This window comes from Lagenorhynchus albirostris, chromosome 4 (assembly GCF_949774975.1).
Source record: "Lagenorhynchus albirostris chromosome 4, mLagAlb1.1, whole genome shotgun sequence".
Classification (NCBI taxonomy): domain Eukaryota; kingdom Metazoa; phylum Chordata; class Mammalia; order Artiodactyla; family Delphinidae; genus Lagenorhynchus; species Lagenorhynchus albirostris.
Window position 1 is genome coordinate 83,986,654 of NC_083098.1, and position 15,404 is coordinate 84,002,057.

Below are 15,404 nucleotides of genomic sequence, written 5' to 3' on the forward strand. Positions count from 1 at the left end.
GCGTTATTCTGTCCTCATCTCTTAGCCAGATCAATTTCTAACAGAGCACAATCAGGTCTCAGAGGAATTAACTCTTCACGGGGTTTGTAGGACTAGATATCTCACTTCTTTTGGGCAGGGAATTTTGAAAACAGTATTCAAACCATTTGCTTATGTTTTAAAAAAATGCATGAAATGCTATGGTCAAGGTCCAGAAAACAAAGTGGTGGAAAAGTCATGCCATTTGCTAAAAATCAGTTTACTTAGACATGTTATCATCCTCTCCCTTCACACCACTCACCCTGCCCTCAGAAAGAAATGTAAACACTCCAGTGAACAGACTATTTCCTCTGACCTTAATTTTTTTCTGAGTTTATTCTACAAATCAGCCCTTCTTCATTCAACACTCTAGAGGGACCATAGATCCTTCCTCAAAGGGTCCGGAAATATTGCTCTTATGGGAAATCTCAGTGATGATGCTTCTTGGGTTTCCCCAGCTTGTCCAATATAGCCTCGGTTCTTCATTTTTTGTTTTTGTTTTTTTTCTTGCGGTACGCGGGCCTCTCACCATTGCGGCCTCTCCCGTTGCGGGGAACAGGCTCCGGACGCGCAGGCTCAGCGGCCACGGCCTACGGGCCCAGCCGCTCCGCGGCATGCGGCACCCTCCCGGACCGGGGCACGAACCCGCGTCCCCCGCACCGGCAGGCGGACCCCCAACCACTGCGCCACCAGGGAAGCCCTGTTCTTCATTTTTTAATTACTACTACTAATAATCACAACAGGAACAATGTCTGATGTTTGTGGAGGGGCTTACTACATGCTCCTCAGTGTGATAAGAGAACCTGACAAATATGACCTTGAAAGGCCTTTCCCATGACTCTGTTGGTTTTTTCCTAGATTTCTGGGCAACTTGTCCTCATCTCCCCGCTCCTTCAATATTGGATTCCTCAGATTCAGTCCCAGGCCCACTTCTCTCGGTCAATGTAGTAGAAATCTTAGCAGTTAAAATAAAGTCTCAAACTATAAGAAAGAGGGGGAGCAATAGTGGGTTTCAGGAGGATAAATAAATTGCATGACCCAAAGAGGAGTGCCAACTGCAGGCTTGATCCGTCAACTCCAGGTAGATGAATTCTTTATATTAGGGCTTCTCAATGTTAAAATGCAACCAAATCACAAGGTAGAAGGAGGTCTTGTTAGAATGAAGATTCTAAGCCTGCTGGTCTGAAGTGAGATTCTTTGTCCATAGGATGCTGATGCTGCTGGTCCATGGACCACACTTTAAGTAGCAAGGTTCTAGGTGATGCTATCATTATAATGAGCATCATTATAGTGCATATGCTTTAGATATAAAACATGCCTAAGTTGCCAATTACAGCAACAGACCAGATCAATATATTATAATGGCTGAATTATGGGATGGGGAATATTGATTGTGAACATTTTAAAGAATGCATGCTTCTGGTCTCCATGCTTTAAGTCCCTTTGAACTTAAAAGGGACTTAAAAGTTCCATGACATCAGAAATGAGACTTGATTGTCTTCAAAAGGCTCAACCTAAAGACTAATTGTGAGGGTTTGAGTTGCTAGTACAGTTTCCTCACTAAGAATCAATCATGTGATAACTCAGAATCTGCAACTTTGGCTCGTCTGATTTTTTTTGGTATTGGTAGGGGAGGGGTGAGGCGTATGATTATTGCCACCATAAATTGGTATAGAAATAGAAATTCCAGGAAGGTATAAAATAAAAATAAGAATCAAAATAAGACTAACAATGGAGATGAGAACAAACAACCTTAAATCCTTGATAGTAGCAATTTTTAAATAAATTGAACATGATTATTTCTGTAGCCATTACAATACTTAGTGTGTGTTTTGTCAGTTTTTTAAGGCGTTTGACGCATTTATGAAAATCCAGCGTGTCATGTTGTGATTTTAATTAAATGGATGAAAGAATTTAATTTAGGTTTGGAATCAATGCTTAAATGTTTAGGGAAAATTATTTTCTTAAAGTCATAAGTTTTGCTTTGTTAGTTATATACGTCCTATAGAGAGAGAAATACTGACTGTTGAAGAATTAAAAGAATGCTAATTGCTTAATAAGTTTACGAGACAGTCTTATTGATTCTTTTTTTTTTTCCTCTGGCTGCATTGGATCTTCGTTGCTGTGCGCAGGCTTTCTCTAGTTGCAGCGAGTGGGGGCTACACTTCGTTGCCATGCGCAGGCTTCTCATTGCAGTGGCTTCTCTTGTTGCAGAGCACGGGCTCTAGGCACGCGGGGTCAGTAGCTGTGGGGCAAGGGCTTAGTTGCTCCGTGGCATGTGGGATCTTCCTGGACCAGGGATCGAACCTGTGTCCCCTGCATTGGCAGGTGGATTCTTAACCACTGCGCAAGCAGGGAAGTCCCCTTGCTGATTCTTTTAGTGTATCAGCCACTCCGAGTTCCCTGTCAAAGCAAGACTTCTGCAGTTCCCTTCTCCTAGAATGTGTGCTTCCCCCATTTCACATGTCTATTTGTGTCTTAGAGCACTTAATGACTCTTACCCTAGATAGTGATCTCCTTACCACTGTCTGTAAACCTCATAGCCCTAGGGAGTTATTAGTATTATCCCATGAACAGACAGAGGAAGCAGGCTTGGAGAGTTTTAAGTAACACACCCAAGTGGCAGAGCTGGGATGGAGCCAAAGTCTCTCTGACTCGTGAGCCCATGACCATTATGATTACACTGAATTTAATAGCGGTCTCTACTGCTGAATGGTAATGCTGGTCAGGGAGACTTCTGTGGTCTGCGAACACAAAGTCACACAATGACAGGAACCCCTAGAGCTTTCTCCGAAAAGAAGATCGGGGACAAATCATTGAACACCGCTTCTTTGAAGGAACAATTATGGGAGAACACAGTGAAAACATTTACCTATGATTTAGGCCTTAATGTAAATTATGCAACTTTCCCTTCACAAAATCCATGCAGTGATAAGAAACTGAAAGTTCTACAAAGCACTTTTTTACATGGCAAGGCAGCATAACACAGTAGTTAATTGCTTCTGAAAGGACTCTGGCCCCAGACTGTCTGGGTTCAAATCTTGGAACTGCCACTTTTTAGCTGAGTGGCCTTGGGTAAGTCACTTAAACTCTCTGTGTTCAGTTTACTCATCCCCAAAAGAAGCCTAATAAAGGACCTACCATGAGCCTGTTCTGAGATTTGAAGGAGCTTAAAACTGTGACTATATCTCTAAAAGCAGTTAGTAAACATCTACTACACATCTGATAATCTATTACAGACACCTAACCAGTTAGTTGAGGAATCAGTACTTGAACCTATGATATTAGACTCTAAGCTCTTTGGCACCAGAGCAGATCCCTGCCTTATCCACTGTGGCTGGACCTTGCTAACATGTGTACCCAGTAGGCACGAGATGCCATCTCTCTGCCCCTCTTTCTCGCTTCCACTGCTGCATTTCTTTTCACTGTGGAATTGAAAACCCCAACTGCAGAAGAAGGTCTATTTATAGCTGGAAAAAATTAGTGTTATTTAGCCTGAGCTTTTCTGCAACCACCAGTCCATTACTGTAAGAGCATCCACATTTACATTGCAACATCATTCTGTTTTCCCAGTGCCCTGTAATCATTAATTAGCTTCTCAAAACAATGTTTATTGAATGTCTGCAGAGAGAGAAGCCTGATCCAGCCTTCTTCCCTCAGAAACCAGCGTCTTCCTGGAGCTCAGACTCCCACATACCAACCACTTACTAGGCAGCTCTGCTTGGACGTCCCACAGGCAATTTTAGACATGGCCAAAATGTAACTCACCCGCTCCCCTGACCTTCTTCTCCGACCCCAGCCGTGTGTTCCTGATTTTGGTGAATGGGGCCACCATTCCCATCTGCCCATGCCAAAACTGGGAGTGTCCTAGACTCCCCCCAGCAAACCGCCACAGCCCATCTGTCACCAGGCTTCATCAGTCCCATCAGCTAAGGCCACATGGCCTCTCTTATCTCTCCTGGCACAGAGTAGTATGGCCTGGATTTCTGTGATTGCCAGCCTCGCGCTGGTCCCTCTACTTCAGGCTCTGCCTCCTCTAGTCCTGCCCTCACATTATGTAGATATTTAGAAATCTGTGTTATACCCCCTGTGGTTTGAAATCCTTCCAGGTTCCCCCATAATCCATAGGACGGAGCCAGAGCCCCACCTTAAATAGATGAGAACCTTCCTATTCTCAGCGCCTTCCCCACCAGACTCATCTCGGGCCATCTCCGTGTAGCGTTCATAACAAGGTGGATTTCCTACACTCCTTCTGCCTCCTTGCTCTTGTACATGCTGTTCCCTGGGCCTGGAACACTCATCCCGCCTTTGCCAACCAGTGAACAACTTCTCTTTCAAGACATTTTGAGAGTCACCTAATCAATGAAGATTTTTCCAACCTCCTGGGGCAGAATTCTGTACTATTTCCTCTGTGTTCTTGAGGTTTCTCGTAAGCACTTCTATTCTAATATGTATCCAATCGTTTGTTTACATGTTTGTCCCTGCAACGAGACTGAGCACCTCTAAAATGCCCTATTTGTCACCATATCCCCAGTGTCTGGCATAAAAGAAGTGCCCAATAAATGTTCATGAAATATATAACAGTTGACATCCTCCCACATCACACTTGCCCCTGGCAGTCTTGGCCTGCTTCCCCTGAGGACTGGCACTGTCTGATGTCACCTGTGGGAGGACAGTGGGAGCTGAGTGCTTTGGGTCTTAATCTTACTGTGCATGTACCTGTACCAGGCGTGGCTCCCTGGAGGGCAGCCGTAGGAGGAAGATGAAACAAACCTGGGTATATTGCAGTACATAATGCGATAAATACATCTGGCAGGGAAGCCAGCTACTTGTTCCCAGGTCCGTCAGTGTCCCAGCTTGTCAGAGCAGGACCCTGTATTTGTCCTGGGAACCAAAAGATTTCAGTTAGAACAGAAGAGTCTAAGTGAATTTAGATTCCACCTTTGACCCAAATCCAGTGTTGTAACAGCCCAGTTATGTATGTTCTCAAGATTCTAAGCTCCTAGAGAAAGAGATCTGCATTTAATTTATCTTAGGTTGCAAGCCCCTCGGTGGGGAGTAAAAAGTCACTTAATTAGGTGTTTTTGATGAGAATAAATGTTTTCAGATAAAAATTAAATTTTTTTGCTAGTTTCCTAGTACAAACAGGCCCTGGGAGGTATATTTTGACCAACACTCTGCTGTTAAATTCACTCTTCCCGCAAATATTTACTGAATGCTGGGCAGAGAGTTTACAGAAAAATTAATATATTACCCCGTCCTTCAAGATGCTTATGGACTGTTTGGAGAAAAAAGCAAACTTCTGAGGAAAGTTGAATGATAGTAAGAGAGTTAAAGGGGTGACTCACTGACAAATGAGAAGTTCAGAGAAGAAGGAAGACATTGGCCCCCCAGGGTGGACTGACTCAAAGGAGAGAGACAGTGGGGCTTTCACCTGACAATTTGGACCAGCAAGACAGAGGGCATGAGGTGTCAGGAGGGGGCATCTTGGTAGAAAGAAAAGAGCAGGTCCTTTGGAACTTGGGGTTTGAATTTCTATTTTGCTATTTATTAGATAGATAGCTCAGGCATTCTTGAACCTCTCTGCACTTTAGTTTCCTCACTGGAAAAACAAGGGTAGTATTATCTACCTCATGGGCTACATATAGCATTCAAGACCACAAACATTTCACACAAACACATGTGCTAAGCCCTGGAGTACAAAGACAGAAAGAAAAGGGTCTTGCCCTCAAGGGCTACCACATGAGGAAGGGTAGGTAAATATTAGTCCCCCTCTTCTTTTACCCTCCAGGTATCTGTCACTTTAAAGGAGAGGTGGCCAGACCCAGTGGACCACAACTAGGTGGAATTCAGGACATGGGTTCACAAGTTTGGAGACAAAATAAGCTCTTAACATCCTCTGTGGAGGATTCCTGCCCTCCGGTCCCACCTTCTATTAGGAAGTGCATCTGTACCTCTTGCGGCCACAGCTTCCCCCTTGAGCTTTGATGAAATCTAGAGGGAGCCAAGGTCAAAGGCACTAACCCTTAGTCAACTGCTCTCCTTACCCCAAATGCCTGCTATTTACTTCCTCACTTAATTTTTGTAATTACAAAAGGCAACCACTAGGGGGTGTAGGAGCAAGAAACTGAGCTCTGATCCCATTTAGCAGGCAGAATGCCTTTTGTTTTCTTGCTGAAAAATGTAGTTGAGGTCCACAAAGCATACATTGTGGGCTGAGAACAGTACTTTCTGCATCTTGTACAAACTCTTTGTAAAGAACATGGCTCCCTTAAAGCTAAAAAATCATTCTTGACTCAGCCCAGTCTGATGGGCCAAGGGTTTCTTAGTTCTGGTTCCATTTTTCAGTGTTTCCTCCTGATTAAAAGCCCTTTGGCTCAGCAGGATTGTCTATAATGACGGTAAATGGCTCACCGGATGACGAGGCAATCTTTTCACATCTTGCGCTGCAATCCATCTTGTAAAGCCTCACCACTGTCTGAATCCACAGCCCTGGATTCTTAGGAAAGCCATCTACCTGGGGTTATTGGTTTGGGCTCCTGTTCCCCATCCCCACCCCCTACCCCAATTTCCCACACCATTTGCAGAGACTTGAATAGCTATCCTACTCTACTTACCTATGGCAATCCTCATTAAAATCAAGCACTCATTCGTCAGAAAAAAAACCCCAAAATATCTCAGATCCCTATGTGACTGGGGTCACAATTACTCAAGCCCCGGTGACAAAGCTTGTTTTTCCTTGAAGGAGACCGCTTTCGCAAGGGTTCATCTCTTACATTTTCTTTGAGACACTCATGCACACTCCAGCAACAATGGAAAGGAACATGATTTCCCAAGCAGGTTGCCTAGAAACCACTCCTGTGTTTCTGAAGCTAATTTAAACATGAAAATTCAGTTCCTGACTCATGCCAGGAATGCATGTAATGGTTTTCTCAGTATTTTACTTTCTTTTTCTCCCACATTACAAAATAACGCATGCTCATTGCACAAAAATTGAAAAGAATATGAAAATATAAAGGTCCAGAAAGAGAAAAATCCCCCATAATCTTACTATCAGAGGCAATCACTCTTGTCATTTGGGAATATTTTCTTCCAGGCTATTTTTTTTCCTATGCATTTGTAACGTCATTGATACAATACTGAATTTACACAGAGCAACTTGCTTTTTTCCACTTAACATAGTGTCAGCCTTTCCCCATCTGGCTAAAATTTTCAGAAAATTTGTTTTTTAAATGACTGCATTATATTACAGTCCATTTTCTATTATTTACTTAACCATTCTCTTCATGCTAGACATTTAGGTTATTTCCAGTCTTACACCATTAAAATAAATGTTGTCATGATCATCTTAGTATAAAACATTTACTGTGTATTTCCTTAGGATAAAATCATAAAAGGAGTTTCAAGAAGACTGATCATTTTAAAACCTTTTTTAAAAATATTGAACCTAAAAAAAAATTGAACCTTTTATGGTTTATTATTTATTTGTTTATTTTTATAAATTTATTTATTTATTTTTGGCTGCATTGGGTCCTCGTTGCTGCGTGTGGGCTTTCTCTAGTTGCAGCGAGCGGGGGCTGCTCTTCGTTGTGGTGCGCCGGCTTCTCACTGCGGTGGCTTCTCTTGTTGCAGAGCACGGGCTCTAGGGCACCCGGGGCTTCAGCAGTTGTGTGCTCCGTGGCATGTGGGATCTTCCCAGACCAGGGCTCGAACCCGTGTCTCCTGCATTGGCAAGTGGATTCTTAACCACTGTGCCACCAGGGAAGCCCTATTTATTTATTTATTTAGGCTCCGCTGTGTGGCCTGTGGGATCCCAGCTCCCCGGACCAGGGATCGAACCTGGACCCTCAGCCATGAAAGTCCCAACCACTGGACTGCCAGGGAACTCCCTATTTATGATTTTTTTAAAAACATTTAAACAGTACATTAAAACATGAATTTCTGTCTCTATTCTGTCTAGTACCATTTCCTAGAGGTAACCACTGCTACCAGAAATTTTCTATGAATATAGAAGAACATATATATTGTTTGTTTATTTGACACGGTACATTGTTCTACCACTTGGCTTTTTTCACTTATTGTATCTTGGACATCTTTCTACATCAACCTAAATTGATCTATTCTTTTTAGGAGTTGATAATATTCCACTAGATGACGTACTATCACTTATTTGTTGTGAAAAGAACTTCTTATATATTCAGTGAGCTGGGCTCCCAGTGGTGGATCTGAATCTACACTGCTACACTCACATCATACCTTTGCTGGCAGAGGGAACAGATGGTGATAAAAGCAACAGCTCTACCCCTGGAATTAGTATTATGGTCTACGGAGGTCTCCAGAATTTCTGTTTTTGTTCTTTTTTTTTTTAAACCTAAAGTCGCTACTCTTTTACTAATCCCTCCCCTATTTTCCCTACTCCCCAGGCTCTGGCAACCACAATTCTACCCTCTGTTTCTGAGACCTTATTTATTTATTTATTTGATTCCATACATAAGTGATACCATGTTGTCTCTGTCTGGCTTATTTTACTTAGCATAATACCTGGGATGAATCTGGAAATAGCAGGATTTCCTTCTTTTTAAAGGTTGAATAATATTCAATAATAATAACAATCCATATATATATATATGTATATATCACATTTTCTTTATCCACTCATCCATCAACAGACACTTAGGTTGTTTCCATAACTTGGCTATTGTGAATAATACTGCAATGAACATGGGAGTTCAGATATCTCTTTGAGATAATGATTTCATTTCCTTTGGATATATACCCAGGAGTGGGATTGCTGAATCATACAGTAGTTCTATTTTGAATTTCTTGAGGAACCTCCATGCTGTTTTCCATAGCGGTTGTACCAGTTTATATTCCTACCAACAGTGCCCAAGCGTTCCTTTTTCTCCACATCCACTCCAGAATTTGTTACCTATTGTCTTTTTGAAATAACATCCTAAGAGGCGTGAACTGACATCTCATTGTGAGTTTTTTGTTGCTGTTTATTGTTTGTTTGTTTTTATTTTGGCTATGCTGGGTCTTCGCTTCGTTGCAGCGCGCGGGCTCTTTGTTGCGGCGCATGGGCTTCTCTAGTAGTGGGGGGCGGGCTTAGTCACCCCGCAGCACGTGGGATCTTAGTTCCCCGACCAGAGATCGAACCTGCGTGCCCTGCATTGGAAGGCAGATTCTTACCCACTGGACCACCAGAGAAGTCCCTCATTGTGGTTTTTTGTTTGTTTGTTTTTTTGCAGTACGCGGACCTCTCACTGTTGTGGCCTCTCCCGTTGCGGAGCACAGGCTCCGGACGCGCAGGCTCAGTGGCCATGGCCCACGGGCCCAGCCGCTCCGCAGCACGTGGGATCCCAGACCGGGGCACGAACCCGTGTCGCCTGCATCGGCAGGCGGACTCTCAACCACTGTGCCACCAGGGAAGCCCCATTTTACTCTTTTGATAAGAGCAATGTGATTGACTATGCTTCATTATATTTAAAAATATTAGCTTAACATCTTCTATTACAGTTATTCTGGGGTTCAGCTTATTTCAGTGGTTGATTTTAAGGATTGTCATTGCAGGAAGAGACGCTTCACACAGGTATGTAGGTCCAAACGGAAGAGAAGTGTTGCTGGCCCCTCTTAGAGTCCTGCTCACCAAAGATGCAAAGTTGTCTTCCTAACCCTGAGCCTTCATCCTAGTCAAAAGGAAGATGTGATTCCAGATGCTACATGTGGGAGTGCCCGTCCTCCTCATGAGACAGGCCAGTCTCTGGGGAGTTTCTCTCAAATCAGGAGCAAGGCTCCCTGGGGCTGACGGTCCAACAGGCATGTAGACTGGTGCCTCATTTCCTGGTTGGATCTCCAATTTTGTCCTCTTCCTGCCGCCATGTATAGCTCATCCACTATGTCACACAGAGCTAGAAAAGTAATATCTCATAGCCCTGGTGACCAGCCAGTGAACTGGTCCACTTTCTGGCCCCAAGAAGCAGACAAGGTGGCATTTTTGTTTGCAGATTAGCCATGTATTAAGGCACAGATGCTAGTGTTGGTTGGTTATTTGTAAGGAAGTGAAGCAATGGCAGCTTATGTTTTTCTCCATCTGGGTGGCGGAGGAGGTGTTTTTTCAAACATAGTGTGTGTCTTAGCAACTGAAAGGAACACTAAAAGGGCCCCTTTCTGGTCTGTGGCTAATCCAGGTGCCTTGAGATCCCCATTTCCTCAAGATTAGCGTGCTTACAGCAGATACCCTCTTTATCAATTGGCTGCATATGCTTCCTGTCCCAGCGGTTTGAGATGGGCAATTGCAGCCACTACTACTGGATATAAACAGAAACTTTACAACCATGAATTTCCTTGTCGGTGGCTTTAGCCCTCCAGCTTCCAAAACTCAATGGAAAATAAAGTGGGTCTCCTGGCCAGCAACTCCATCTCAAGCTAGTTCCTGCAGGAAGGAGTCTTGTGGAAGGATGACAAGGTTAAAAGGATACCTGGGGGGCTTCCCTGGTGGCGCAGTGGTTGAGAGTCCGCCTGCCGATGCAGGGGACAGGGGTTCGTGCCCCGGTCTGGGAAGATCCCACATGCCACGGAGCGGCTGGGTCCGTGAGCCATGGCCGCTGAGCCTGCGCGTCCGGAGCCTGTGCTCCGCAACGGGAGAGGCCACAACAGTGAGAGGCCCGCGTACTGCACCCCCCGCCAAAAAAAAAGGATACCTGGGAGCCAACAATTGGTAATCTACCCTTAGTTACCCACAGCATTTAATGATCACAGACAAAAGAACAAAGCATATGTTATTTTCTATTTAACTGCTTGGTTACAGACATCAAGACACTGTTATATGAAGTCATACTATTAGAGCAGGAAGGGATCCTGGAGATCAAATTATGTAACCTTATTTTAGAGAAACTGAGGCCCTGGAATGTTAGACTTCTCTCTCAAGGCCATGACATTGGCTAGCAGCAGAGCTGGAACTAGACCCTCGGTGACCTGGCTGTGGTCTAAAGCATTGTCCCTTGCACCAGTGGCATTTTCACAATGGCAGAAGAGAAATGTGAGAGCCTAATTTTAGTCCTGGGATCCATTCCTACTTGGGTCTGAATATTTCTCACAACCCTAGGAATAGGCTTATGGAAGAGATGTTAATTGCCTCCAAAACCCAGTCTCCCATTCTTCAGTAATAAAATACCAAATGTTAGCAGGGCATAGGCTGCTCAGGAAAAAATGTCACATTTACTAGTATGCTTTACAATGAATTCACTTCCGAGTCCTGGCCAGCAAGATGTAAAGGAAGGTGGTGAGTGCTTTAAAGGACTAGAGGGTACCCTTCTCTGGACCGTCCTTCCTGACCAGTGACTGGAATGCTGACCCAAGGTCTGGAGCTGGAGCAGCCATCTTGGGCCACAAGGTGGAAGCCACACACTGAAGAGGGTGAAAAAACAAAATAGAAGGAACCTGGTGTTCAGGGACCCACCATACCAGCCCTGGGTTGCCTCTATTTACATAAGAGAGAAATATTTTAAAATCTTTTTTAAACCAGTGTTATTTCAGGTTGTTAGTCTCAAGCAAAATAATGTAACTCTTACACCAGCAGTAAAACTATTTTGAAAGCTTGTAGAATTTCTTGGAAAGAAATGAATGGATTTCATTTCCTGGATCTAGATGCCTACTTAAAGAGAAGGGTATGTTTCATAAAGAAAGGTGAGAGCCAGAGAAGGATCCCCATCCCCAAAATACAGCCACTGCACTTCTTGTCAATTTGACTTCATTTAGTTTAAACCAGTTCCTCTTTTAAAACAAATGTCGCCTGGGAAAGCTAAGCTCATTGGTGGTTCACACCTGAGAATCAGAAGGTCCTCTGCTGATTTGTAAGGAGTCTGGGAAAGGGCAGTTGTTGTGACTATCTGGGGGAGACAGTGACACTGGGGAGGGTAGGCCAAGGTGGGGTGGGACTGATGGGGGTGGGGGAGTTTCAGAAGCAGTGTGAGAAGAGGTGAGAAAGGGGCCAGAAAGGGCAGTGCATGGGTGCTGGGTGCTAGATCGCCCTGGGTCAACTTTGACTTGTACTCAGGACACTGGAGCCAGCCCACGACCAAGAGAGGGCAGCAGTGGGAGGTGAAATTCCAGGGACTCCACAGGGCAGCTAACTCCAGGGCCCCGGAGTAACCCAGCCTTCCCATTCAACCTGGGTCTCCCAGGTTTTCTTTGTCCAAAGTAGCCCTCCTTAACCAGGAGGAGTGGGGAAGGAGTCACTTCCCAGCAGCTTTCATACTGGCCCAGGGTTCCCTCCCTACCACGTTTTGCCATCTCCACCTCACACGTTTAATATTTTATCAAAATAGACTTAAATTGGATTGCTTTTTTTTTTTTAACTTAGCCTTGCCCTAAGCAATATGACCTGTGAAATGACACATTTGGCATGATAGTTATCTATATGTGGCTTAATTATTACATTAAAAAATGTATCACCAGAAAAACTATATGCATATCGTGCTTAGAAAAACATTGCATTCAGTCTCCCCAATGACCCAACAAAGAAGATACAAATATTAGCCCATTTTATTTTATTTTATTTTTAAGTTTATTTATTTATTTATTTATTTTTGGCTGCGTTGTGTCTTTGTTGCTGTGTGTGGGCTTTCTCCAGTTGCGGCGAGCGGGGGCTACTCTTCGTTGCGGTGTGTGGCCTTCTCATTGCGGTGGCTTCTCTTGTTGCAGAGCACAGGCTCTAGGCGCGTGGGCTTTAGTAGTTGTGGCACATGGGCTTAGTTGCTCCGTGGCATGTGGGATCTTCCCAGACCGGGGCTCAAACCCACGTCCCCTGCATTGGCAGACAGATCCTTAACCACTGAGCCACGGGGGAGGTCCCTAGCCCATTTTATAGATGAGAAAACTGAGGTTAAATAGCTTCCTCAAGAGTTTTCACCAGAGCTGAGATTTGAACTGTTAAGAAACAAAATTCAACTGAGTAAATTTGAATATCAAATTAGCTTTATTCAACAGTTCATGAATCAGACAGCATCCCATCTAGCAAATAAAGAGCAGCTCCAAGGAGCTGTACAAAATGGAAGACTTTTACAGGCAGGACAGGGAAGGGATAAGGAAAGAGCAATTACCTCATCTTCCTTTGGGGAATGAAAAAGGGTCTACTTGGCAGATTACTTCATTGGTGCTGACCAGAAAATCCCAAACTGGAATTGAGATGACATTCCTGGGGGATATTGAAACTGCAATTAGGTTAGGTATTAAGTTTCAGTTTGATGACGTGGGCTTAGCACAGGTGACTCCATTTGGGGCCTGTTGTCTCTTTTTTAACAGAACCAAGGTCTGTTTGATTTAAAAGGCAGTGGTCCTTGCTTTCTCCCCAGAGAAGGAAGGCAGAGACCCTTAAAGCTAAAGAGAAGGAGGAAGAAGAGCCAAGACTCCCGGCCCTACGTGAACATCCTCCCTTCAGCTCTCCCCCCACTTCCTCCCTTTTCTTCTTCGTCTTCAATTTCTAAGAATGTCTCCTCACCAAGACAGAACATTCCAATGCATCCCTTATGAATAAAGGCTGCCAACTCCACGTCAGGAAGAAAATTACCTTTGGGAATTTTTATCGTATCTAAGGTAATGATAAAGAAATTCAGCTGTCTGTAGTTCTGCCTGCACCAGGAGAGAGGAGGGACTGAAGTTTCTGGGGAGCCTCACAACACACCTGTGGGAAGCAGAGTAACATGTGCTTATCACGTTGAGCCCCAAGGACTGCTGGGAATAGAAACCTTAACACGAAGTAGCTGCTCATACCTGAGAATTATGGTGACAGGTGTGGTAGAAAGAGTAAACCCCAGACTCTGCCACTGACCAGCTTAGTGACTGAGGGCAAACCACTTACCCCCTCTGAGCTTCAATTTCCCCATCCATAAGAGAGGATAACAATCCCCATTTCAGAGGGTTATCACAGCATTAAATGAGGAACCTATAACCTAGTGCTAAAATACACTACCATTATTATTATTTTAAATTACTGCCAGAGTAAAGAGGGCCTTCATTTTCAGAACCGAATCAGCATAAAGTAAACTGTAACTCTTGGTAAATATTGCCTTTTCTACTTGGAAACTTCACTTTAAAAAAGAAAAGAAAAGGTGAGGTGAAAGAGCAAAAGGAAATTTTTATATTTGAACTATCCCTGACCTCAAAGTCCCTCTTTAGACACTGTTTCCTCTTTCCCTAGTATTCTAGCCCAACATGCAAAACCCTTTGCTTCTACCCCAGGGCCACACAGGAAGAACGGACAGGACAGATGGGACATGTCTTTGCCCAAATTAGTTTCACTTCCTCTCCACTAGGTCAGGGTCACGGTGATGGAGAACTGTTGTCCATGGACCTGAGGGTTGCATTTCTGTTTTTATCAGTACAAGGCAGGCAAGAGACTTAAGTCAGAGAGCTTGGTGAGGCAATGTATTTTCCGGTTCCCAGCTACTTACAGTCCCGGACTTAACGATGGTTCGAGTTATGATTTTTCAACTTTATGATGTTGCAAAAGTGATACGCATCCAGTAGAAACTATAATTTCAAATGCTGAATTTTGATATTTTCCAGGGTAGCATTATCCTCTCTTGTGATGCTGGGCATGGGCAGCGAGCCTCAGCTCCCATCAGCCCCTCGATCTCACAGGTAAACAACCGATGCATTTACAACCATTTTGTATCCAGACAGCCATTCTGTTTTTCACTTTCAGTACAGTATTCAATAAATTACATGAGCTATGTAACACTTCATTTTAAAATAGGCTTTATGTTAGATGATTTTGCCCAACTGTAGGCTAAAAGAAGTGTTCTGAGCACATTTAAGTTAGGCTAGGCTAAGCTAGGAAGTTCAGTAGGTTAGGTGTATTGAATGCATTTTTCATTTCAATGTTTCTATTTATATCTTTCCCTGTTCCTGTCTGGAGAATGGTATTCGGTCAATTGAGACTCATTCTGTAGAGCCTGATTGACACAGGGGAGAGGACACCATTCTCCTTACAGCCTGAATGGGACCCCGGGCTGGGACCTCACCACCACTGAAATGTAAACAGTTACATCTTAGACAACCTCTCCATTTCTGAGGATTTTATCCATCTAACTAATTGACTTAATATTGAGGGAGTTTGGAGCTGTCAGACACCCGTCAGTGGCCCAGAGAGAAGGAACTACATTAGATCTGTTAGTAGTTACTTTGTGCCAAACAGAACTGGCATGTGTCTTATGTCTAAAAAGCTGGTCATTGACTTTGAATGGGGTTTTGCTGATGCTGTTAGAAAATATTTTACCACTAAATGTGAATAGAGATGAACCATTTCCCTGAAGAGGCAGAAGGTAAGAGGTCATTAAACAAAAAGGAAAAATGATACAATTTTGCTTCACGTTTGATGGCATTAC